General features: G+C 38.0%; 1 protein-coding gene and 1 non-coding gene across 2 annotated transcripts in view; one reads left to right on the top strand and one right to left on the bottom strand.

Annotated features, from left to right (window-relative positions):
• Nucleotides 1-26,186, top strand: part of LOC138696590 (probable JmjC domain-containing histone demethylation protein 2C) — a 1,076,998-nt gene that overhangs the window by 770,853 nt on the left and 279,959 nt on the right. The window lies entirely within an intron of this gene.
• Nucleotides 18,093-18,165, bottom strand: TRNAS-GCU (transfer RNA serine (anticodon GCU)). Its single transcript has one exon. It is a non-coding gene; the product is annotated as a tRNA-Ser (tRNA).

A 26,186-nucleotide genomic window follows, 5' to 3' on the forward strand; every position in this document is an offset into this window, starting at 1 on the left:
AAAGATTATTATTATTATTATTATTATTATTATTATTATTATTACTAGAAAACTTGATACATTTCTTGCATTATCGTGATTGTGTTCTCCGTTTATAATAATTACATTTACATCCAATAACATCTATCAGATATGGCAAAAACAAAATCACTCCTGTGTGTGTGTGGGGGGGGGGGGAACATTTACCTACAACATTTATATTACATTTTAAAGCAAGTTTTGTAGTTGTACTATGGAGAGGTTAGTTAAACACTGCAAAGTTTTGGAATGATAAACATCTATGATGTTACTACACAGTTCATCACTGTAACAAGAACGAATGTCTAACGCTCGGCTTATACCGTTCGAGGATTTATCGCTCGCGACAATTTTAGCCATCATGCATGTTCGCTACCCATCGGATTATGCTATGAACTACTTGGCGCTCGAGCGAAAACGTCCGTTGCAGACCTATTATGCATACATAGCACTTCACATTGACAACATAATAAATTCATGGGATATGAACTCATGATGATTACTTTTACATACTCGTAAAGCCTAGGTTGGCCACTGCGCATACCGCGATAGGTGGGAGGTTATTGTTATTACACCTCTTTAATGCATCGTCCTTCATAATTGTTTAATTATCTTCTAGTTATCTTAATTTTTATGTCTTTAAACTTGCTGAAATGTAATTTCGTTATCCCTGACTAAGCAAGTGTGGATTTATGTTATAAATTTTTGTCATATCCTCCCACTCTTTTCTATTATGCAAATATTTCAACAACGATAAGAAATCTTGCCACTAAAATAATTTAATGGCGTCATAAAATTGTGGCCAGGAAGTTACAAAGCTTTTTCATCGAACACTTGAATTTACAGTCACGAAAGATTGCAATGAAGTAAATAGGCTATATACTGAAGAAATTCCCGTTAATTGAATCATTTTATAAGTAGTCTCTTGCCATAATTAGACAAGAAAGAACTGATATTTTGTATGCTCTTTAAGAGGAGACTTGTTCCCCTTTGGCGTTGGCTTTCTTGAATCAAGAGCATGATGGCTATGGAGATAGAAATCCCATATTTTCATGACGTCACTACTAGAATGAGGTGGTGTAGTCGGCGCCTTTTATCCCTCACGTTTATAGGATACCAAGTGAACATTGTGTAAATAGTAAAATTAGCGTATTGTAGTGTACATAGTGTAAAGGTTTTGTCATCCAGTTTGCTTTCAAAAAAGCTAAAAGTTAGAATTTTCAAACGTCATTTACACTATTATGTACAGTGTTATCTATTGTAATGCAAGGTATTTTATTTCTCAACACTGTAGCCTACGTATTTTGTAAATGGTGTATAATAGTGCAAATAATGTTTGAATAGGGTAGCATGTATGGGTGAATCCAGATATGCATATACATTGTTACTTGGAAGACCTGAGGGGAAACGCAGATGAGAGGATAATACAGAGCTATTCATAAGTCCGTGAAACATTTTAACAATTCATAATTACTAAACTACACAACGGATAACAAATTATTTTACACTAAAATAAAGAGAAGCTCTCCAAATTTTGTTACATACCTCACAGATGCTCAATGTGTCCACCTTTGTTGATACGGCAGACATCCATGCGGTAATCCATCTCTCCTCACATACGCTCCAGCATGTCACGGTTGACCAGAGTCACGGCAGCTATAATCCGGTGGCGAAATTCCTAGAGATCAGCGGGGAGCGGAGGCACACAGGCAATATCCTTAACAAACCCCCACAATAAAAATTCATACGGAGTTAAATCCGGTGATCGTGGTGGCCACTTCATTAATGCGTGATCTCGTCCCTGTGCGTCCGATCCATCTCTGTGACAAATTTAACGATTCACTGTCTCTTCGCTGGGTCCCGGACGTCCTTGCCAAGGAGCGGCATCACGGAATTTCACATACCAATTCTTGATACTGTTGAAAACAGGTGCTACCTTTTGAAATTGGACTCGAAATAGTCGCTGCAAAAGTCACAACGGACGAGGTCCTTTCATATTCCAACACACAAAACGATTACTAACGTTTAGTAAACGCCATTTTGCCACTATTGATAACTACTGCCACTTAGCTATAAATCATGGTAACTAGTGGCCAAGAGTGGGCTTTTCTTATTAAAAAAAACTTGGAAAGTTTCTCTTCCTATCGGCATAGTAATTACCATGCTCTGTTGCGTACTTCATTTGTTATTAAACTTTAAAATGTTTCACGAACTTATGAATAACTCTGTATTAAAGATAGAGGTAGGATATGATGGTAGGGACTGGATTAATCTTGCTCAGGATAGGGACCGATGTGGGTTTATGTGAGGACGGCAATGATCCTCCGGTTTCCTTAAAAGCCATAAGTAAGTAAGCCCGATATGTACTGTCTATATAAGTTTGGTAGTTTATATCGTAAAGATAATACGTAGAGATCAGGGAAGTGCTAATAATAATAAAATTGTTTACAGTTTACAGTAATTATTTTTAACATAAGATGCTAAATGAAAATGATATAATTTTAATCAAACAGTAAAACGAAAGCATATTTAAGAAATGTAGTACACATTTATTTAATTTTATTCAAGAGATTAGTAATGTTTGTATGTTCATAAATTAAAATATGCACATAATAGGACCTGATGATGACGATTAAATCGAAAACGTTTGTTTAAGAAAAGAAGATTATTAATAAAACTTGACCGTTTATTATATCATATAAAAACAGGTAAGTTGTTGACTCAAATATTAACTTCAATCGTATTGAAACTTATGAGTCAGCTTGAAACTAAGACTTCAGAGAACATCACATAGACAAAGACAAACATTCATGACGTTTGAGCTGACTGGATTTGAACCCATGACAGTGCCTTCGTGCATAGTCAAGTCTGACAGGCGAACGTAAGTTCAGCATGAAGCCAATCCTTTAACCCAGACATCACAACGGACAGACAGTGTCAAATGCGGAATTCGAACACACTTTCGTTAGTCTCGAGGCAAAGACAAAGCTGCGTCCGAGCTATGGCGTACACAATACAGTGTACATAATGGCCATCTTAATTTTGCTTTATGCTCCAATAAATCGTGACTTAGTATCAACTGTGTAAGTTAAGTGGTACTGTTTCTCTCTTTTACCCGACCTCTATCGCGTATTAACCTTCTCTGTTACATTTGTACTCTTCGACTGCAAAAATTCCGTCATCCTTGACACTTGGCACGAGTGTACAAAAAGAAGGCAGTTGTTGTAGTCTCGGCATAATGACTCTCGGAACAACAACCCATATCTTCATCTCTGTTACCGAACACGGTCGGTTTTGCTTGTTTTTAGAGGAAGGATCCTGTTCCACCAAGCACGCCGCGTTTATGCTGGTCATCAGTATGCAAGCGCGTTCTTAACTGCTACAGACTGTCTCAAAAATTACATTCCTCTCTCGACGCAATGTAGAGAAGTACTTTATTAATTCCTTATTTATTCTTGTCTTCCTAATTTGCCTTATTCCAATCCATTCTACATTTTTATTTCTAGTTTCTGTTTTTCATTTCTTTCTCTGTCCATCTCGTCATCTTTTACTTTCCTCTTTAAATTCTATATTCATTCATTCATAGTTTTCTCCCAAGTGCACGTCTTTCACTGCAAATCCGGCATTATAAAATGTTTCCGATTTTCCATCTTTCTCCATGTCCCGGCATATGATCCTTATATCTAGGGATCGTCTTATTGTCTATCATCTAATATCTTCTTCTGCTCCGAACTTTTCTCCCGTTCACCGTTGCTTGCAGTGCATCCTTCAGTAGGCAGTTATTTTTGATCAGTGACCCAGCCAATTTCCTTTTCTCTTCCCGATCAGTTTCAGTATTATTCTTTCTTTACCCACTTTTTCCAGCACAGCTTCATTTCTTATTCTGTCTGTCTATTTCACATACTCTATTCATCTCCATATCCACATTTCAAATGCGTCTAGTCGCTTTTTTCACTTCCGCATACCATGTTTCTGCCGCACACTATGACACACTCCATACAAAACACTTCACTAGGCTCTTCCTTATTTTTTTTTTCCATGGGTCCGCAGGATATGCCCCTTTTTCTATTAAAAGTTTTCTTTGCCAATGCTATCCCCCTTTTGATTTTCTGACGGCATCTCATGTTCCTATTTGCATTATACCCGAAGTATTTAAAGCTGTCCACTTGCTGTACTACTTCATTTATAATTCACACGTTTAAAACGGAATCTTTACCGTGTTTGCAGTTTTTCTTGGGAAATGTAAATGCTGTAGTTTCCCGTTGCTTTCCGCACACCATTCTCTCTCTCTCTTTAGCATCTTAAAAGATCCCAAGAGGCCCCAGCGTGGAGGTGAGGAGAGTGGATTTGATTAATTAGGCCCTCCGTACTTCACCGAAATTCACCGCAAGAGTTAAATATCAGTTCTATCAGGATTTTTGACCCTATTAGAGACCTGAAAATTCCAATTAGGCTTTACCCGCCATTTCTATATCATCCTTCTTTTTCTTGAACCTCAGTTTCCATTTTCTTCTATCTCTTGTTTAGTTTTTCTTTTTTTTTCTTTTCTTTCCTTTTTTATTCCCTTATCCTGTTGTTCGTTCATTCTTCTTTTTATCCGTTTACTTTCGTCTTTCTCTTTTTGACTCCTTCCTTATTGCCATTTACGTTCTTAATTCCTTCCTTGCCACTTTCTCTGATAGTGTTTGTCATGTGTGGCATTAGAAATTCGAATACCTCAGAATGACTTTAAGAGATCTTGAAGATTCTTTGCGCAGCCTTCTTCGGCCAAAACCCTGTCCCAGTTTCACGGTATGTATAAGAACCCTGACATAGGCAAAATTGTGATTGAGCTGTTTCTCTTCCAGCTACTGTATGTTGTCTTGCACCGGGATGAAAAATAGGACGCAGTTCGTTTCAAGTGCTCCAGCAACTTATTTAGGAGACGTTAAGTATAATTTTCAATGGTAGTGACTTTTTATCCTCACTGTAATCTTAGCCAAACCGGTTACTAATAATGACTACTGCAAAATCAGCAGAGGTGGTTAGTATGCGAATCAAATTATATCCGCAATTAATATTGTCGCGGTAACCAAATATTACAAAGGCAATTTGATTCACATAGTAACCACGTCTACCGATTTCACAGCCCTCATAATTAGTAACCGGTTTGGCTAATATTACTCCCTTGTTGTAATATAGTTCGACAACTTAGTAAAAAATGTTATTACGAAACACGATACTTGCAGTACGTCCATCCTCCTGGCAGACGAAGACATCCGTACAGATCTGCTCAGAAGCCAGTGTTACATATTGTCAAGATCGAAGTCTGTATCACTGTACACACCTTCACTATAGTTGCTACACGACTGTTAATGAAACTATGTACAGTGCAGGGTTGCCAGACGTCCTGGATTTTAATGGTGTGTCCTGGATTGAGTTACATTTGTCTCGGAATGTGAAAAAAAAATTGAAAAAAAAAAACTTTTTTTTGCTAATTTCTATCATTCTTCTTCTTCTTCTTCTTCTTCTTCTTCTTCTTCTTCTTCCCTTCAAGTATTAGGCCAAATGGCCTGTTCTATAATACTATTTTTACAATTCCTTATTCAGTTTTTCAGGATTCTGTCCAACTTATGTACAACGTCGTCCTCAGTTCCTCTTGGCGCCTCCTGTCGGGTTGTAGGGAAATAAAAATGATAGCTAATGTTGTAGTAGCATATATATTAATAATTACATAGTATCTTTACTCTCTACTCTCTTTGGAAGTTGATTTATTTTTAAACGATTTAAACACTATATCATGCAATTTTTTTTTCTGTATGGATCAAGCTGTGATATGACATTATTTTTCCTGACTTTACCAATAATCCCAAGGAGATTCCATAACTTAACAAAAATATAACAAAATTAAACATTTAGGCTCTATATAATTACTTGAAATACATAAAACGAGTAAAATCAGTTGTGTTAGAAACTGAATTAATTCAAATGTGTAGTCACGTAAAGGTACGCAGTATCATCATCTATCCAGGATTCCTGACGAGAGAATGTGACAACCCTGGTACAGTGTCATCGATTAGTCTTTTGTTTTGCCAGTACTATTTAAAATTTTAATTAACGTGGTCACATATCCACTGCTATACAGTAACGGTTAGCATGACCGACCGTGAAACGAGCAAGACCGCGTTCAAATACTGGTTGGGACAAGTTATCTGGTTGGCGTGTTTTTTCCCTCAACCAATTGAAGCAGAATTGCTGGGTGACTTGGGGCGTTGGATCTTGGACTCCTTTCGCCTTCATTAATTTCAACTTCATATATCATTTTTCAGTAGTTTCAGAGCGACCGAAGATGCAGCAGATGCAGTACCGTGACTTGCATTACATCTGCATAAGTATCAGAGAGACGGAGGGACTTTCATAGCGTACTCTATCGGATCTGGGTGATGTGCAGCTGAATCGATAGATGGTAACAAATAGTGAATCACAATACCTACAATAATGCGATCTTCAGGTCGATATAGGAAGATGAAGCAGGGATGTAGTTCCGTAACTTGCATACAGACCTGAGGAGGCTACAGAAGTCACAGGTGGGCTGAGGTGTCTAGTTCTGTTGGACCGGGTTTTGTAGCTGAATCGACAGATGGCACCAAACAGTGAATCACGCGTAGGAATGCGGTCCGAAGGACTTCAATAATCATCCCATAATAAGAAGTTCGGTACAATAGGCTGTCTTAGGCTGCGGTGCAAGACTTCGGGTTCTCAGTAAGGAAAAAAAACGTGATCACCAATGGCGCCCGCAGGTTTAGTCAATGGCAGTAACAATTGCTACTACTGAGATTTTTGTTCTTGTACGAGTTCTTTTTTATTTTTCTTTATGAGTTCGATACATGTTTTCTCGGTAAACAAATCAACAATAGCGAGTGCTTCAAACTAAGAATGCGTGCGCAGAGTAATTTAGATTTCATAACTGGCTATTTTTTATGTTCAGTTTTCTCTCTCTCTCTCTCTCTCCTCGTCCATCCGTTTCCTCTCATTTTCTAACCATCTTGCTACCACTGAGATTGGATCCTCCGGGTGCCCTTGGTGGTCACATTAATTTTTTTTTACATTTATCTTAACGACAGGTAATATTGAAACTATCGGACCATCGCATTCACGGTTGAGTCGGTGCACATATTTTGGTAACATATGTCGAGCGGTACCGTATACTGAAGATTTTACGATCCTTTCACTTTGTCACAAACTAAGACACGAGTTTCTTTGTTGAAAGGCGCCCGAACTAGCTAAATGCACAACTGCATAGATCTTTTATTATACCTCTGCCTCTATGCAACGTCACAGTTTGCGGTGAGGGGGGAACAGAGATAGCTTGTAATGCTTTTTAATACTCTGAGGCCTATGATCAAAATGTGCCATTTGAAATTTAACGTTCACTCACCGGCAGAGATACAATGCAACATCTGTAACAGTTACTACCACCAGTTCACAATCCGCATAGTATACTTAATTTGTTTCGTTATTGTGTTTCTTTCTTCATTTTTCTCTAGTTATTTTTATTTCGTTTTCCTTTCAAATGTAATTACTTGCGTTAGACTCCTAATCTATCGTTTAAAAATGAATTAACAGGTTTTTAATGCACTTTTTTTACTTATAGTAATTAACTCGGACTTGACAAAAATATTTACAAGCCACATAGTAATGTGTATATTTTCAAGATTAATTGCATGTAATATAAATTCGCAGAAAGATGTAAAATTTCCCGTCCTAGTTTCTGCAACCAGTTTTAATTTGTTTTTGATATTAGAATTGTTATATTTCCTAGCAAAGAAGTGTTGAGCTTGTATTCGCAATAATGAGTCACGTGAAGAGAAATATCCCAGAGAATTCCCCATGGCTAGGAAGCAGGAAAAGCAAGATTCTGAATTACTTAAATGCTGGCACATAATGGCTTTCGCCGTCCAGTTTCCGAGAACACACTGTACTCGTCTTGCTTCTGGAAAGGAATCCTGCTGTCATCAAATCGTTTTCGCTATTTTATTTCATAGAACTGGTTTTGCTGACTACTTTTTTTTTCTTTCATCTTCTCTCACTCTCCATCTCAACTCTTTTCTTTTTTCTTTTTAATTTTAACCTTGAGGTTATCTGGGAGTTGCCCTTTGTGCTAAATCTAGCGTGGATCGTAAATAAACAAGTATGACTGCTTATAAATGGTCAGATAGAAGGTCATGGCATCTCAACACGACTGTGAAGGGGAATGGGGAGGTACGTTGTCAGGAAACTTTTTTTTTTCTGTTCAAGTTCTGACTGCTGATTGCTGAACTCTCACTCGCATTGTCATGCTCGGTAAAAAAAAGTTCTGTACAGTCAATTGACTGTAATGGCTCGTAGTGAAGGTTGCTTCTGCTGTCAATTGGTTATAGATAAACCTCTTTTAAATAAAAGCATTCAGGAAGGGAATAGTTTATTTACTAAAATTATTTAAGGCGATTATTTAATTCAGTTTAGTAAACAATACGTTAGCTTGTTTGTTTTATCTTTCCTCTGCATAGTTACAAATATGGCAACATGAAAGATGTTTATATACTCATATCTCTCTCCCTTTAAAACAGTAGTTTCCTTACAGTATGTTATCAAGTTGTTTTCTAGAGCGTATGTCCGTTTTACTTTCGGGAGATTAGGGGTCATTTCTTGTGTCAGTCTGTAATGCTCATAGTAGTATTATCTCATAATGACGTAAGTGCCTGACTCATGCTCTCGTAAACTTGTGCGCTTTTGGCAAGGACCTGCATTCTATAATCGGCAGACATACACTTATTTAATATGTCATACAGTAGAATACACCAGACTAGAAGTGAAGAGGCCATATGGTACATATCCCAGCCATCAGAAATATGTCAGTTTACAAGTGGCTCCTTCTTTCCCCACATTTCATAGTATAGATATTTTGCTTGTTCCGACGTCACACCACTTTCCGTCGTATCCTAAATCTGCATTCATCTCATCCGTGAGCTCAGACTTCCATCTTCTTTCTAACGTTTCTCCGCTGTATTGACAAGTATCAGCCAGCAACACGTGTTATGAATGCTTAACTCCTTAATTCTATATTTTCTTAATCTGCTTTGGATAACTTCGTTTCTAGAATATTTATTCGATTATTGGAAATGAATTGATATTCTAAAAAAATACAGTCTTCCGACTTTCAGTTTTTCCTTCCTAATTTTACATACTCTAATGCAGGGATTCCCAACCGGTGTGTCGCGCAGCTGTATGGAGTGTGTCGCAAAATTTTAGAATTGAAAAATAAATTTTATTGCATCCAGAAAGTCTCTTTAGAACGCATTTTTTATTTGCAACGAAGTCTTTGATATGGTACATTTTATTTTGAGACAGACTTTACCAATGAAACGTGAACACCTGTAACAATGCTCACTTCAGTTTTTCAACCATAAGACCACGTATAGAGAAACTCTATACAACCGACCAAGCGCAGACTTCATATTAACTTAAATAGGCGAGTTTTCAAAAACGATAATAAAAATCTTTTATCGGACATCCAGCATAGATAGGTTGGGATTTTTGACACATACCTTTGTTTTTTTTCTAATACCACTCAAGTTGCTGCTTGTTCTTTTAGAATTTTTGATTGCGTGTTAACATCAATTTATCTACAACACTGGATGTCCGACACTACATGCAAGTTGTTACCAGTTCCCTTTTTCTGGCGGAACGTGCTGGAACGGCACCTTTTTGTTGAATTTTTCATCATGGAACCGATATATGTGTGAATAACTATGTTTTTAATATAATTCTTCTTTGAATTCCGCTTAGATATTGGAAATCTTAGTTGGAGGTTAAAAACGACAAAATTCTCATGCAATGAACAGTAATCTCTTTTGATTCTAAAATTAGAGCAGAAGTTTAATATTTTTCACACAGTTCAGGACTAATTTTGAAATTTTTGACACCCCATCTCCCCGTCCGCTATAAAATATTCTACACAGAGTTCGACCACCTTTTTCTCCAGAAGAAAAGTACTGTTTATTATTATATTATTACTATTATTATTATTAATAAAATCAAATAAGAATGTCGCGATATCGTGGGCGTCCAGTAAAGTGTGTCGTCAGTCAAAAAAGGTTGGGAACCACTGCTCTAATGTCAGGCACTTCCTACAGAAATTTGTCTTCACCTCCCTTCCGAAAATCGAAGATTCACTCACAAATATTTGCCGCTGGAAATTCTTTCGCTTGATTCAGGATTAAACAACTTTTCTGTGCATAGTCTTTCTCTTTACATTTAATTACAAATTAAAAGAAATTAAAAGAAAGGAAATTCAACGCTGCCCAGCGCGGAAATGATTATTACTTACCTGTTCTGATAATTAACTGAAAGAGCTTGCAAAGAAACAAATATCCAGAAGTATTGTCCTTGAAAGCATTGAAGTTTAGCCCTCAGGATGGTTAAAAGAACAAAAGCAGGAAATAATTTGCATTTCACTCAGCGCTAAAGTTACTTGCTGCAGGTAGAGATAAGACACAGGCAACTTGGGGGTTTTATTCCGTGAGGCGCGCACTTACCCTGTTTCGGATGTTGATAGGCGTCTGTTTTATAGCTACCCTCCCTCTCCTTCTCTATTTCTCTCTCTCTCTCCGTACTCTCAAACCTTGAGCGTAAAATACCTTAAACTTCACACAACCTTGGCGTGATTTTTGGTCGCATTTGCATACTCTTTACGGCGCTACAACTCCCCGTATCCTACCGTAGTGTTAAGACCGGGAGTGTTTTCCATGACGCATGCTATTATCAGTGGCGTAATCCTTGGATTTTTATGACGTCGTAGGTTATAGAAATTTCAAGCGTTAGCGTGGCTCTGTATAAATGTCATTAATTTAAACTGAACCAGTTGACGAACTTCATAGAAGCACAGTCTGGTATATACAGTCACGAAGCTCAATACGTAGTAAATATGCATCCATAGATAGGTGTTAACCACTAGGATCGCTACTATCGCCTCATTACAGACAATGCGAAATAGTATAGTCCGAGCATCGGATCTGTGCCCCCGTAAGATATGCGAACTGAACCATAATTCCTTTTCAGCCTCAGCAATTCATTTCTCTCCCTGTATTCCTATTTCTCTCTTTTCTATCCCTCTCTCTTTCTCTCCCCCACTACTCACAATTTTGAGCCTTCTTGCGGGACAGATTATTTGCACTTGCAGTCCAGTGTTGTCAACTCAACATGAATACTGTAGCACGGAGTGGTGAAAGAAATATTATTAAGCAAGTAATAGCATTTTGCATAAGTCAATCAGCGTCATTAGACCTACTTAAATTAAATTATGAATAAGTAATAATTAACCTTACAGTATTATAAGCAATATTCAAGAGACATGACACTGTTTAACGGAAGTTTGGCAACATCCCTATTCGGCAAGGTTCGTGGCCTGCTGTTTGACGTAGTGGGAGAGAAACGGGTGGAATGGGGTGAGTAGAGGCGTTAACTTTTCCAAGAACGACGACAGCGCTGAAGGGGCATAGATCCTATGGTCCGACAATACCTGCATAGTCTATTGTTCCTAGTGCCCCCACAACTCAAGCTTCGTGACTGTATATACTAGACTGTGATAGAATTGCTGTATGCTACGCGTCATTATGGCTACTGAGTAAATGCTATCACAGCTTAAGTTATATGTACAGGCTGTATTTGTTACTATGGTTACAATGGCAAGGTAGTCATCATTACCTAACAACTTCAAATTAGTGTATCTGAAAATATTGAGAATAGGACACATGTTTATGTGATAGTTTTTGCTCAGAATTTCTCCAGAAATAAGCTATGTAAAGGCTAGTTCACAATAAAACGGGAACGGAAACGACAACGAGAACGAGAACGGAAATATTGTTAAAATAAATGTATTTAAATATGAGCATTCACAATTAACTATTGTGAATGCTCACATTTAAATGCATATATTTTAACATTATTTCGGTTCTCGTTATCGTTATCGTTTCCTTTTCTGGTTTATTGTGAACTAGCCTTTAGTGGCATTAACTCCTCGTGAATCACTCTGTATAGCAAGATATGACTTACATAATGAATGCAAACGTAAGAGCATACCTTGATGAATGGTATCCATGGTCAAATATTTGATACATCACTTGAACTCAACATACACAGCACGATGAATTATTAAAAATTTTTAAAGAACACAAATTTTCTAGCTAGTCTTGATCGGAAGTGTCAACTTATGAGAAGGATTACACTAAAAGTATAATTGCCAATCGACATGAATTTACGCTTGTAAGATGCATTAACTGTTATAGATTCAGTATGGCATAAATATTTTCCTAAAAAATAAAAACGATTTTTTTCCCACTTTTGGCCACGAAAGCAGCACCTCTTATCCCACTGTGCATCGGCGGAATTTCAACTATAGTCGTGTCGCTGTTATTTCCGGTGTGACTCCTCCTCTTTGCGTACGCCTTAGGAAGTGAAGGCTCTATAAAGTCTAGGTAGGTAGTATCGTTCGCCATTTTTGTTCTTCCGTTGCCCAGCTACCAGACGTGGAATCTATCTGCCGCACCGTTAAAAATTATCATGTCGTAGCTCCTATGATAATAAATCAAATGCATTGTAATTGAGAAAATAACTGAGCGGTAAATAGCGTCCTCGTGTACTTTCTGCGAACGCCAACGAAAGAACAAAAATGGCGGCGATTATATTAAGTATTATCGAGCCTTAGGAAGTGCATAACGTCATCAGTAGCGAATCACGAGGCACACACGTTTAAATGTAGCCGACCTGCAACGTAATTGGCTACCGGAAATAAGAGCGACGGGACTATAGGTTGTGCGGATGTTGTAAGCCAACTGTACTCTACGGATCATCAACTGTCATACTTGAATTTTCTTTGTTGACTTGCTCTTATGAATTTTCGTCTCATTTTTTCTCTTTTTCTGAATTGTAATACTATGTAAAAAAGAGGTGTCATTTAGTATAAAAAGTTGCATGCCTTTTCCCTTATGACAGGTGGCAACCGATATTCCACAGCTGGATATGGACCGAAGGGTCTTCCTAATTATATAAAAATCTATGTATAATCGTATATTAAATAATACAAGTCAAGGACGCGGAAAGAGTTTTCCTTTTTCTGATCTCCCCCTTCCCCCCCCCCCGGATCCAGTCGACCCTGAACGAGATAGACCGGCCGTATCATGCACCTTCCATTAAATAATCCGATTAGTCTGGCAGGTTTGTAGATAGCACTTAAACGGACAATTTATGAAGATGCTTGAGTTGTATTCTACTTTTTTTTTTCTCCTGGGTCGGATCCTATATCCCCCTTCCATTGTCGGTACACGAACCTCATCAGGGGGCCTGAACGACCTTGTGGACCATGTAGGTCTATAAAAATGGCCGGAATTAGATGCAAGAATGCCACAGCTGTAGTATCAGGTTCCACGCTGGCGAATTCGTTTCATATCAGACCACATGATCTCCCACTTTTCGTTTTTACTGAGTAACAGAAGCGTGCTGACTGAGATCTGTGAGATATATGACGGGACCCTTTTATGTCTCTGAGCAATATGGTGCCAAAGAAAGATTTCTAGAAGATTACGGAGGATTTAATGATGAGTTACGCAGTTAAATTATTCGTAGGGGACAAAGAATCGTATTTGAGATGTTCCATTAATGTCTGCTAGCGTCTCTAGGAGTTTTAGTTAGGTTTAATAACCGCGGGAACGCATGCAACTTATAATTACATTTTATTAGTCCTGGCTAACGTCTGGATTTATTGGAGTTACAGTGGAAACGCATTTATTTATAGACACCTTGGTCCGTAGCTCAATTCGCAGAGTACTGTCACAGTCTAGTATATAAGTACAGTCACGAAGCTCGATACGAAGTAAATATGCATCCATAGATAGTTGCTAACCACTAGGATCGCTAGTATCGTCTCATTACAGACAATGCGAAATAGTACCGGCACTGTCTATTGTTCCTAGCACCCTCACAACTCAAACTTCGTGACTGTATGTACTAGACTGTGGTACTGGCTTACGACTGCGGACCTCAGTTGAATTCTCGACGATGGCGGAGTTATATGTGTGATGTAAAAAGTCAAAGTCGCGGGACATTTTCTTCGAGTTCTCCCATTTTTCAGTTTTTATTTCACCAAAGTCAAAACGGAACTGCCCCTGAACACGAGCTTTGCTCTTCACAGACAATTTCATGTAGGCCTAACGTTTTATGTTTTATATGTTATTATTATTATTATTATTATTATTATTATTATTATTATTGAAATGAAATAAAGTCTCTCTTTCGAAAAATAGGGCAGATACTTGTTTTTGACCGGTGTCGTATCGACTGATGTAGCCAGATGCCGTGTTGCTAATTTGAGCTGGTTCGGACTTTCATTAATGTGATCACAAACATTTAAATCGCGCTTCTCGACTTTGCTCTTTAATCAGTCCCGCAAACAATAATCTAATGGTGTAAGGTCTGGTGATCTAGGTGGCCAAGAAATGACACCACCGCGACCGATCCAACGCCCAGTATAGGTTTCATTGAGTTACTGGATCACTGAACGGCTGAAATATGCAGGACCCTATCTTGTTAAAAGTACATACCAATCCGTGCAGCCATCTTTCAAATATTCTGGGAATACATTTTACAGGAACTCAAGGTACTGACTGTGATCCGTTGAGATTGTTGTCCAAAATAACTGGACCAATGAGATTGTCATCATCAATAATACCACACTACATGTTAACTGCAGAACGACACTGAAAATTATTTTACATGATTTTTTGACAGAATTTCTGCCGCTTGACATCTCCTTTATGAATATGTTGCACATGTTGGTGATGAATTGATGATACAGATGTACGTTTTGCTCGTGTTTGTGGAATACCAAATTGTACAGCAAGTCTTCTAGAGCTAGTAGTTGGGCTGTATGAAATTATTTGTACAGTGTTCTCCAGTTCATTTACAACTTGTTCGCTTTGTTGTTCAAATACAATATGGCCACTGGGAAGAGTACCACGTACACGTAATATGTCAAACATCCTCATGAACACCCTTCTGTCGGGTACTATGCGGTCAGGAAACCGTCGCGACCTTAATGTCGTCTATCACCTGACATCATCATCATCATCATCATCATCGTCGTCGTCTTCGTATTCTTCTTCTTCTTCTTCTTCTTCTTCTTCTTCCCCGAACTCTTATTCCGTTCACAATTTCTTTCAGTGTATCTTTAAGTAGGCAGTTTCTTCTTAGCCAGTGACGCAACTAATTCCTTTTCTCTTACTGATCACTTTCAGCATCATTCTTTCTTCACCCACTCTTTCCAACACAGCTTCATTTCTTAGTCTGACTGTCCAATCCACACGTTCCATTCTTCTCCATATCCATATTTCAAATGCTTCTAGTTGTTTCTCTTCACTTCGTCATAATGTCCATGTTTCTGCCCCATACAATGCCACACTCCATAATTAGCACTTCACTAGTATCTTCCTTAGGTTAGGTCAAGGTGGCTACGGGAGGGTTAGGACGATCCTTTGCACGTCGGCCATACTAAGGCCTATTGTGTACTCCGAAGTGTATGGGATGAATGAGGATGAGGGTGTACCAGCCCGCTGGCCGCATGTGACCCCTCACCCGCTCACCCAATGGAAGCCTCCTATCCTCCCCCGCTCTAAGTTCATTCCGCCAAGGTGACCAAGGAGCACAGGATCCATTCCAGCGGCCCTTCCAAGGTGTCGAAGCGCCCTTGGAAGTGCTCTTAAGGAATGAATCCTGACAGAGATATTGCGGAAGACTAGGAACCCAGGAATGGTAACGGAGAGGACGCCCCCTCCCGTAAGCGGATGAAGACATGCGTCTTGACCTGAATATGGCTGTTGAGTGAGATGAGAAATATGAATGATATGAAATCTAAATTCTTTTTCTACACGGGAGGGGAAGGGAAAATGGACCGTGGCAATGAAAATTCCAACTCGACATTTGCCTAAGTAACTGTGGAAAACCACGGAAAAACCACAGTCAGGTTTGTCGGTCCAGGAATCGAACCACGGACCTCCCGAATACATAACTTCAAAAAAACTTTTAACTACTTTAACCAAAAAAAATTCCGCTCAGTTAGTGTCTTTCCTTAGTTCTTTTTCCAGAGGTCCGCAAAGAAACTCCTTTTTCTATTAAAAGTTTATTTTACCATTGCTATTCTCCTTTTGACTTTATGGTAGCAGCTGATGTTACTGCTCTTAGTACACCCAAGTATTTGAAGCTATCCACTTGTCTACAGCATCGTTTAGAATTAAAGGGATTAAAAATACATTCTTGTTACATTAGATTACGAAAAATATTTCTAGGACCAAATCGAAACGTTTCTGCATTACATTCAATAGCTCTAGTAATGTTTTCTTTTAGTCAGTTATTTAACGACGCTATATCAGGTTCTAAGTTATTTAACTTCGACGCAAGTGAGAATAGTGAGATAGGAGGTGGTATTTTGCAAGATGAGAAAGAGGATTCGCCTTACAGCTGGGGGAAAAAAAACTTTGAAAAAAAAAAGCCTATCAGATAATAGGCCTACTATAAAATAATGTCAGTTTCGTAACAATATACACTGCAATAATGATGTCAAGTGTCTGAAACGTAGTTGACTGAAACGTAATAAATTAACAGCATGTGCAGAAAAGTTCTAAAATTAGCCTGCTTAAAACGTGACTGACAAACAGTACCAGTAAGGATGAATTTGTAAAGGGGCAATTTTGATATAACGATTAAGTATTCTAAAATATACAGTAGCTTGATTTGGTCACACAAGTAGTCATGGTAACCGTGTTCAGATTCCTTGCGAGATAAGCAGACATTGAAAACTGGAAGTTGAGGCGCTTTGCCTCGTTGTCTGGAATACAGGTAGCTGGAAACAGCCCTCGGCATTCCACGAAAGGATGAGTGATGGATGGAGATTACCATGGCTCGGGAAACCGGTCTCACTCGAGATTAGTCTAACGACCCTTGAGATAGACTTAACAACGTGGAATTTATATGCCTTTGAATGTAATATTGGCCCAAAAAATACCTGAGGCAAAGCCTTACAAAATGAAAACTTCTCATTTTACATGATGTATATCAACGTACACGGTTTCTCCTTTTCTTTCCACTCGTTTGTTATTATTCTATTAAAAATTCAGGGCGCAGTGTAAATTGCACCTATTATCCGACATATAAAAGAATAATAGCGTGTTAGCGTTGAATTGTGCTTTGTTTACCAGTCTTACAGTAGGCCTATGAATTTATATTTACATTTTGTATGATGCACAGTAGATAGTACGTTCGATACATCATTAATAATGTATTATTATTATTATTATTATTATTAATTTAGGGTTCGGATTTCCATGATCTAGAAACTCTGCAAATATGCATGTACTTATGCCCGAAAAAAGAATACCAAAATATGACACAAAACAAATGACTAATTTTTTTAAATTTAATTAGGAAACTTTTTATACACTATTTACAAAATTATTTGAATATTAACTCTTTGTATTGACCATAGCAGACTGTTCAGCCATAAAATAGAAGTGGGAATGGAGGAGTGAAATGCTGTTCTCCAAGCAGGAGATTAACCGTGAAAGGAATGTGCTTACTATCGCGTCGTCTATTGGAGGGAAGTTGATAATATTACCGTTATAACGTCAGTTTAAAAAACATGCGCTCTCCTGCATATGTTATTTCCTGTATGGAGGGATTAAAAGACCAGGATATAAACCGTGATCTAATTTTGTAACTAGGGTAATATAAATATGAGTGTATCAGTGTTATCGTTTGTGCTTTGAGAGTTAGCCAATGGAGATCCGTGTACCCACGTGTGTGACCTTATGACGTCAACATTCATTCATAGCATCACCCCGCTGCGTCTCATTTCCCTGAGACTTTCTCCTGGTTGGAGTACAGTATGTCCGTCTGTACTCTGAATGACTTTCTTCACGGCTATTTTAACAGGGTCATTGACTTACGCAAATCTAGTTTTCAGGTAAAGCTCCATGTGAAGCAGACGAATAAATTCAAGGGAAAAATTATTCCGGGGCCGGGTATCGATCCCGGGACCTTTGACTTAGCACACCAACGCTCTACCGACTGAGCTACCCAGGAACTTCACTCGAAACCGTCCCAATTTTTACATTTTTATCCACATAACTCGAGACGCCAGAAACCCACTTTGAGTGCACACAAACTCTGTGTGACTTGAAATTGTGTAGAAAAAAAAATTTAAAAATACATACGTACCAAATAGAAGAAGATAATTTAGGCTCTAAAACCTTATAAATAGGTCGCAATGGACAAAATAAGCATTTTAGGCACCAAAAAACCGCTTTCAAGCGTTCATATAAGATGTGAAGATATTTAACTTTTTTTTAGTTTATCCCTACAGAAAAAAATAGGCATTTAATCTAAAGTCCGAGTTGTAGTAATGACGTATATTGGTTTAGTGCTAACATTAAAGAAAAACGTATAGGTGCTCTATGACGTTGTTTTTATACTTTATTTTTTTTCATGGAGTGCAGTTTCATAGAAAGGACTTTGCCGACAGACCTTCTACTGCCCCCTACTAATTGGTTGTCATAAATAAATGTCTTCCTTACTATGACGGACAACTTGTCTTCTCTTGTTAGTAACCAATCACAACCCTCGTTCAGAAGAATTGACAGGTGCCCGTCAAATCCACGTGGAGGCAGAGTTGCCGCATCGTTTCCGAATTCCAAGAATCCCGTCAGTTTCACTGCATAATTTCGAAGGTCATCAGGATTGTGACAACTGTGCAATGTTGGGACTAGGGGACAGGATGGAATTGTCAGAGCTGTTGTGTAGAAAGTCATAAATCTGTAAATGGGTGTTCAAAGGAGCCACCGAACTGCACTCCTTGAAATAAAATAAGGTATACATTATTGTTTAATCACCGCAAATACAAAGAAGTTTGCTATTTGGTTATTACTTATTTTGTAAGACCATTAAACACAAGTTGTGCTTTTTTGGGCGTAAATACACCAGAGAGAGAGAGAGAGAGATATATGGCAACAGGGGGAGGATAGGGTATAGCACTCAAATCAAAATCAATTGAATGAATACGACCCATGTTAGCTCAACACGATCAATAAGTGGACGATGATGAGGTTAAGTTTATTTTAACTTCGTAATTAATTACATTGCCTGCAAAAGTTTGTTTCGTCTCCCCTGCCCCTATTAGATACACACGCACACACATAGAACAGAAGCCTCACAATGTAATTGGACCTTCCGGAGTGTGTGGTTAGTGCTCTCCTATTGACGGCCACCTAACCAGATAGCAAGAGAGACAGAGAGAGAGAGAGAAAGTCGACCAACCGCCACTGAAACCCCAACGCATTAAAAGTTTTTGTCCAAATTGACTAACTTTTCCCTCTCTCACTCACTCTATGAGTTTGCATCTCTGTCTGTCTCTCTCTACACGTCATGTCGAGAGCTCCAACGTTGACGGAAGGGTTCGGTAAAGAGGCAGACGAAGAGGAGGTGGAGGACGAAGTGAACGTAAACATGGAGTTTATTTTCCATGTAACGTGTTATCCCCTATCAAACAAGTTTGGAAACCTGACACAAGTTAAGGATCACCGTATCACGAAAGTAAGCTAGATTGTGTTGCAGATTTTGAATTTGATGAAACAGAAAGTTCCCAACGTTTCGGAACTGTCTTTCTAACGCCAGAATGAGAAACAGTTAAGAAGATCTTACAACTACTGTCATCCTCTGAGGAGTTTAGGGCTGAGAGGAATGCGGTTCCGACTAGTCTAGCGCGGTACTGGAGTGGGAGGGAACAGTGACATCGCCAGTCTGGAAGGAAGTACAATCATACTGAAAAAAATGCCCAATTTACGAAGAGCAGTATGCCTATTAGTTTTCTAACGTATTTTTGGCCAGATAGAGATACAACCATTCGTACTTACGTGTTCAGAGAAGGAAAGTATTGTAGAACATTTTATTTATTTATTTATTTATTTATTTATTTATTTATTTATTTATTTATTTATTCTAGTGAAGTTAAGGCCATCACACCATCAGAAATACAAATGGAATAAAATAAATAAACATAAAATTCATAATAGAACTACAATAATATAAATGAAAAGAAGAATCATACTATAAAATTTAGTGATTAGTAGAATTGAATTAAATTTGTATAGTAATCAATTTAAAAATAATAATAATATTATTAAACTGCCCCCCATTGAGGGTAGCCCTTACGGACTCAGTATATCCTCAAAAAAAAAATTATACATATGTAAACATATATATTAAGTTTTAAAAAAGGGAAACAAAGAAAAGGGCGTGAAAAATTGCAATTGCTATTACTGTGGCACCATGTGATTAATTAGGATTTGGCAGGATTTTTTTAACACAATTATCACAATGTCATCCCTCAGAGATGTTGGCAGAGCAAACTGCCGTCGAAATTCTTCGAAAAAAGCTGGTATAGTCCCTCGAGCACCTATGAGCAAGCCGAATACCTCAACGTGAATTAAGGCATATTTCAGCTTGAAATAGTTGACTGTAGGCTCATAGATCGACTTCTTCTTAAGGTGGACCTCGGCTGACTGATGACATCCTACTTCAAAACGTATCGTGGGGTCCACAATGATGCCCTTTTTAGTGTCAGCATTGTACGCTAAAATATCTACTCGTCTCGTTGACCCATTTTCCACAGCATGTTTCCGTAAAAATGACTTGTAACGGTGAAATATTTAATATGAGTAATTCATATAATATTAACATAGCTAACATCAGGGAGATGTTTGAGCAAAAATTGCAACAATATATTTAATATATTTATAACAAAATTACATAGGCCTAGGTAAACAATATGTATATGAAATATTCACACACTACTACAAACTGAAGACTGCATATTTTTGGACGATTAATTCTTTCCCACTCCGCTCGGCTCGGCTTAGCTGTAGTAACAAAAGAATCTACCTGCAATCCCCCCGCACCGATGGCAAGAATACCTTAGGTCCCAGCACTAAACTCGTCGAAGGAAGACAGTACTACTGTCAGTGACACAGTTCATCTGCCCTGGAAGGAATGTGGGGTTGGGGTAGTAGTTTCGCACTAGTAGTGGAGGAGTGGATGGAGGGAAAGTTAGAAATACAATGTAGCATGCATTATAAAAACATTGATGTACCAATTCCGCGCCACGTTACTATGGAGTACACTACACATGAAAGTTATATTGCTACGTCTTAACTTTCAATATATATTTACACCAGCAATTCTATTAAGCAAACGTTCACCTTCGTCTTCCAAGTACAAATGAAGAGAGAGAAATGTTTTTTTGGAGAAAATAGAAAGGGGATTAAGCAGAGGGTATTCACACCAAAAGTACCGTTAGCCAGCTGCTTGCTCCAAAATTAGCCTCACACCCCTCCAAACAACACCCCTAACTTCCCCAAGGTTCAGGGCAGATGAGCTGTGTCATCGACAGTACTACAGTCCGCATTTCACGAGAAGATCCGAGCAAGGAATGCCAGTTTTCCCCCACTCTTATAACCTATCCCCGACACGGAACCGACCGGCCATTGACTGAGCCTTGTTTGTCCCAACCGGCCAATGACACCACTCCCATCCATCTGCTCCTTCAAGAACGCTGTGTTACTGGCTTACTCTCTCCTCTTACCCCGCAAGGACCATACTCCCCTCGCAGGGATTCTCTCGTGAAATTTGGACAGTAATACTGTAGTAGTATTTTAAACATTGTAGGAAATTCAATTTCTTAGTTGGTAAGTCTAATTCAACCGGAAAAGTAAGTCATTCCCTTTATATTCAGATAGCTATTTTTCTTCTTTCTTTCGTTTAAACTTCTTTAGTAATGTATGTATATTATATATATATATATATATTTATTCACACTGCAAATAGGTATATACCCGGTGACAGTGGTAACTAATTACACTCAATAGGCTAATTACACACAATATACTAATTACATTCAATAGTATGACAATTAATAATAAACACAATTTATAATAAATTAATACTCCTACTAATAATAATAATAATTAATAGTAATAATAATAATAATAATAATAATAATAATAACAACAACAACAGGGAGCATCCTAAATTAAATGAAGCACGATCACTTAAAATAACATTTAAAGTAAATCTAATTTATATCTTAACCCTAAGTTCGAACTAAAACCCACGAGTATGATAATATACCTGCACATGTACTCGCTGACAACTCACTCACTGCACAGGAACTACGACACATTTCACTGATTCTATCCTGATTTCACTAACACTTCAAAAACATTCACTGTTCAAATACTTTGCACTGCCACTACAAACCTTCACTGATAGAAACACACTTCACTGACACAACATACTTCGGTCTTCACTGATACAACACTTCAATAACAAAATATCAATTACACCGTTTAAATAGTGTATAATATAATATAAAATAATAATATAATAATATAGTCCAACCATCGGATCTGTGCCCCCGTAAGATATGCGAACTGAATCTTAATTCCTTTTCAGCCTCGGCAATTCATTTCTCTCCCTGTATTCCTATTTCTCTCTTTTCTATCCCTCTCTCTTTCTCCCCCCCCCTACTCACAATTTTGAGCCTTCTTGCGGGACAGTTTATTTGCACTTGCAGTCCAGTGTTGTCAACTCAACATGAATACTATAGCTCGGAGTGGTGAAAAAAAATATATTATTAAGCAAGTAATAGCATTTTGCGATGAAAAGAAACAAACAGGTTAATATCTGTTTCCTATAAATCAGGCAACGAAAAGAGCAGCTGCGATCACATGTGAGGCTTATTTTATTTCAATTGATTACGTATTAAAATTACTTACTTAACTAATACTAATATAATACAACTTTTTTATGTAATTTATATAGGCAGGTCAGAGCGCCTAATAAAGTAAATCAGGAGAGAGGGAGTCTGTGCAGGAGATGAAAAGCTAGAGTCACCAGGGAAGAACAGACCAAGGGAACCTTTAATTCTTGTAGATGATATGGACAGATGTATTTTAAGAAGAAAGATAAAAGAATTTTATACGATGCAGAAAGAAGTTCCAACATTGGAGAAATTATTGAAGGTTGCGAGAGAAGCAATAAATTTCCAAGGAGGGAGAGAAACGCTACGGAAAGTGATTCGAGACATGGGATTTAGATTTTAAAAATGTAGAAATATAAGATGTATTTTGATTGAAAGAAATGATATTGCAGCATGGAGGGCCAGTTATTTAAGAAAAATTGCGAAATTTCGCAGAGAAGGAAAGTATATTGTGTATTTAGACGAAACATGGATACATCCACATTATACTGTTAAAAAATGCTGGCAAAGCTATTATGTTTCTGGTGTAATTTCAATTTAACCAATTAATATCCACTGTAATAATATAATTATCTGCAAACAATCGTAAGTCAATCAGCGTCATTAGACCTACTTAAATTAAATTATGAATAAGTAATAATAAGTCTTACATTATTATAAGCAATATTCAAGACACATGGCACTGTTTGACGGAAGTTTGGCAACATCCCTATTCGGCAAGGTTCATGGCTTGCTGTTTGACGTAGTGGGAGAGAAACGGGTGGAATGGAGTGAGTAGAGGCGTTAACTTTTCCAAGAACGACGACAGCGCTGAAGGGGCACAGATCCGATGGTGCGACAATAGTATAATATACTACCGTCTATTAGTAAAGTCCTTAACCCTATTTTTAAATACATTTTTGGTTATTGGTGAAGCCTTTAGTAAGTCTGCAGGTAAAGCATTCCAGTTGCTGATAGTACGATTGAGGAAAGAAAACTTTCCAATGTCCGTCCTCTGTCTTCTTTCCCTCAATTTATATGAGTGGTCGTTCCATGAAGAGTAATTTGGTGGCTGCAACCTTTTTTATTTATTTATTTCATAGTCATATATAGGGTGATTCAAAACATGACAACGCTTAATGTGTTGTGTGGGACGGCAAACTGACTAATTTTCAAGCTGGAACCCAAGTCCAGAAATGCATGGTATTGGCGCTGTGGGGCTCGAAATTTGAGAACTGTTCCTATGGTAATGTGTGTGCGTTCCACATTTCGTCGAGAAACCCAACACGAGGATCACATCGTGCAGTAAATTATAAAAGAGGTTAAAAATGTTCACTTCCTACTTGATTACAGAGTCTATATCGGCGGTGCAGAGATTCATGCACATGGCCAAATAAGTGCAGTTGTGTGCTCAGTATTCCAGTCGCTGCATGGGTTCGTGCGATAAGGTTCTCCTCTGATGTTACAGGAGTAGCATATACCATCCTCTCATTGTGCCCCACAAAAAATAGTCGAGAGGTGTAAGATCTGGTGACAGTGATGGCCATGAAACAGGCCTCCCTCTACCAATCCATCGATTTGAATATGTGACGTCCAGGTGGTACCGCATATTAGCTAGATCTCCGTCGTGTTGCAGCCACATTACTTTAAAACACAAACTATCCAATTAGGATGCGAACCATGGACTATGGAGGGATGTAGCGCATGGGCAAGGAAGTTGGGTTGCATAACTATTAGGACACGATAAACAAATCGAAGAAATTTTGACGCCCTACAGCGCCCAAAACATGCTTTTCCGGACATGTGTCCCATCTTGAAAAACGGCTAGTTTGCCGTCCCGCACAACATGCTAAGCGTTGTCGGTGTTGTTTTGAATCATCCAATATAGCTTAGGCAATAGGCGCGTTTGTCTGGTTCAATTCTCTCTTGGACTGATTACCTGGTTGGATTTTTCCCGAAATTCCAGCTATGAGGAAACTGTCAGGTAATCATATGGCGAATCTCCTGCCTCAAATCGCCAAATGCTATGTTGCTATCACAAATTCCATCGATTCATAATAACCTAGTAGTCGTTAAATAACCAGCAATGCGGAAATGAGATACCTGCAGAAATGCATAGGAAGACCAAAAAGAGATAGGCCTAGAATAAGAAACAGTCATATATAAAAGACACTGACCCGAGAATTAATAACAAAAATAATAGAGACAAACGAATTGAAATGGCTTGTAGCTCACCCCTGAAAGAGTACTGTAGAACTTGTGCTCAGGGGCGGATTCCTGATTTTAAATTAAGAAGTATATAATACAATTTGTTTTATGTCTACTACACAACAAGAATATATTATCAGTTTAAATTTACAATTTTTCATTATTTATAAAATCTATACATAACTTTTAAATTTAATACTAGAACTATTAGAATTGACAAGATCAGGATAATTAAATATAAATTTGTTATATATTCTTGGACCTAAATAGATGTCGAAACACATTACCGGAGCGTCCGGGAAGACCCTTTGATTCACTGCAGCGTGAACTGTTGACTTGCAATCGGCTCTCCATACGAAGCTAGTATGATCGATGTACACCTAACTTGTATTAGAAGTAACCAAACGCAGGAGGAAACAAGATTAACACAAAATAGTGTAAAATACAGTAAATGGTCCACACTTGTGGAGTAACGGTTAGCGCGTATGACCGGGAAATGCGAAATCAGAGGACTCGGGTTCGAAGTTACCTTGTTGAAGTTTTTCCGGAGTTTTCCCTCAACCCAATATGATCAAATGCTGGGTAACTGTTGGTACTGGACCCCAGACTCATTTCACCGACGTTATCACCTTCATTTCATTCAGACCTTAAATAGATGTTGATACAGCGTCGTAAAAAAATAACCTACAAGAAATGGATCACGACTGGCTGAGGAACCCAACGCCCGAAAAGGAAACGAAGGAAAGAAGTTTTTATTCTTCGTCTATAATTTTCAGGTTAGATATGGATGAATTTAATGATTAGATATTACTACAGGCAGGACGAGTAACCTTATAATTACATAATGGAGCGAGAATGGCGAATCTCATTAAATAAAGAGCGAGAAGGATGGTGTGAAAAACCACGAGGCACGAAGTTCATCCTACACTTCCATTTTTATGGTATTTACTACGAGTTATGTCAGAATAAACCTATCATGTCAAAAAGATACAGTTTTTTTTTTTTTCATTTGCATCTCGAAAGTAGATGTTTCACATCAAAGAAAAAAATATAGGCTCTATTATTTGGAAACTAGTTGGTGGTCTTTCATAACACATGTCATCGC

Source organism: Periplaneta americana, chromosome 3, assembly GCF_040183065.1.
Source record: "Periplaneta americana isolate PAMFEO1 chromosome 3, P.americana_PAMFEO1_priV1, whole genome shotgun sequence".
NCBI classification, from domain to species: Eukaryota; Metazoa; Arthropoda; class Insecta; order Blattodea; family Blattidae; genus Periplaneta; species Periplaneta americana.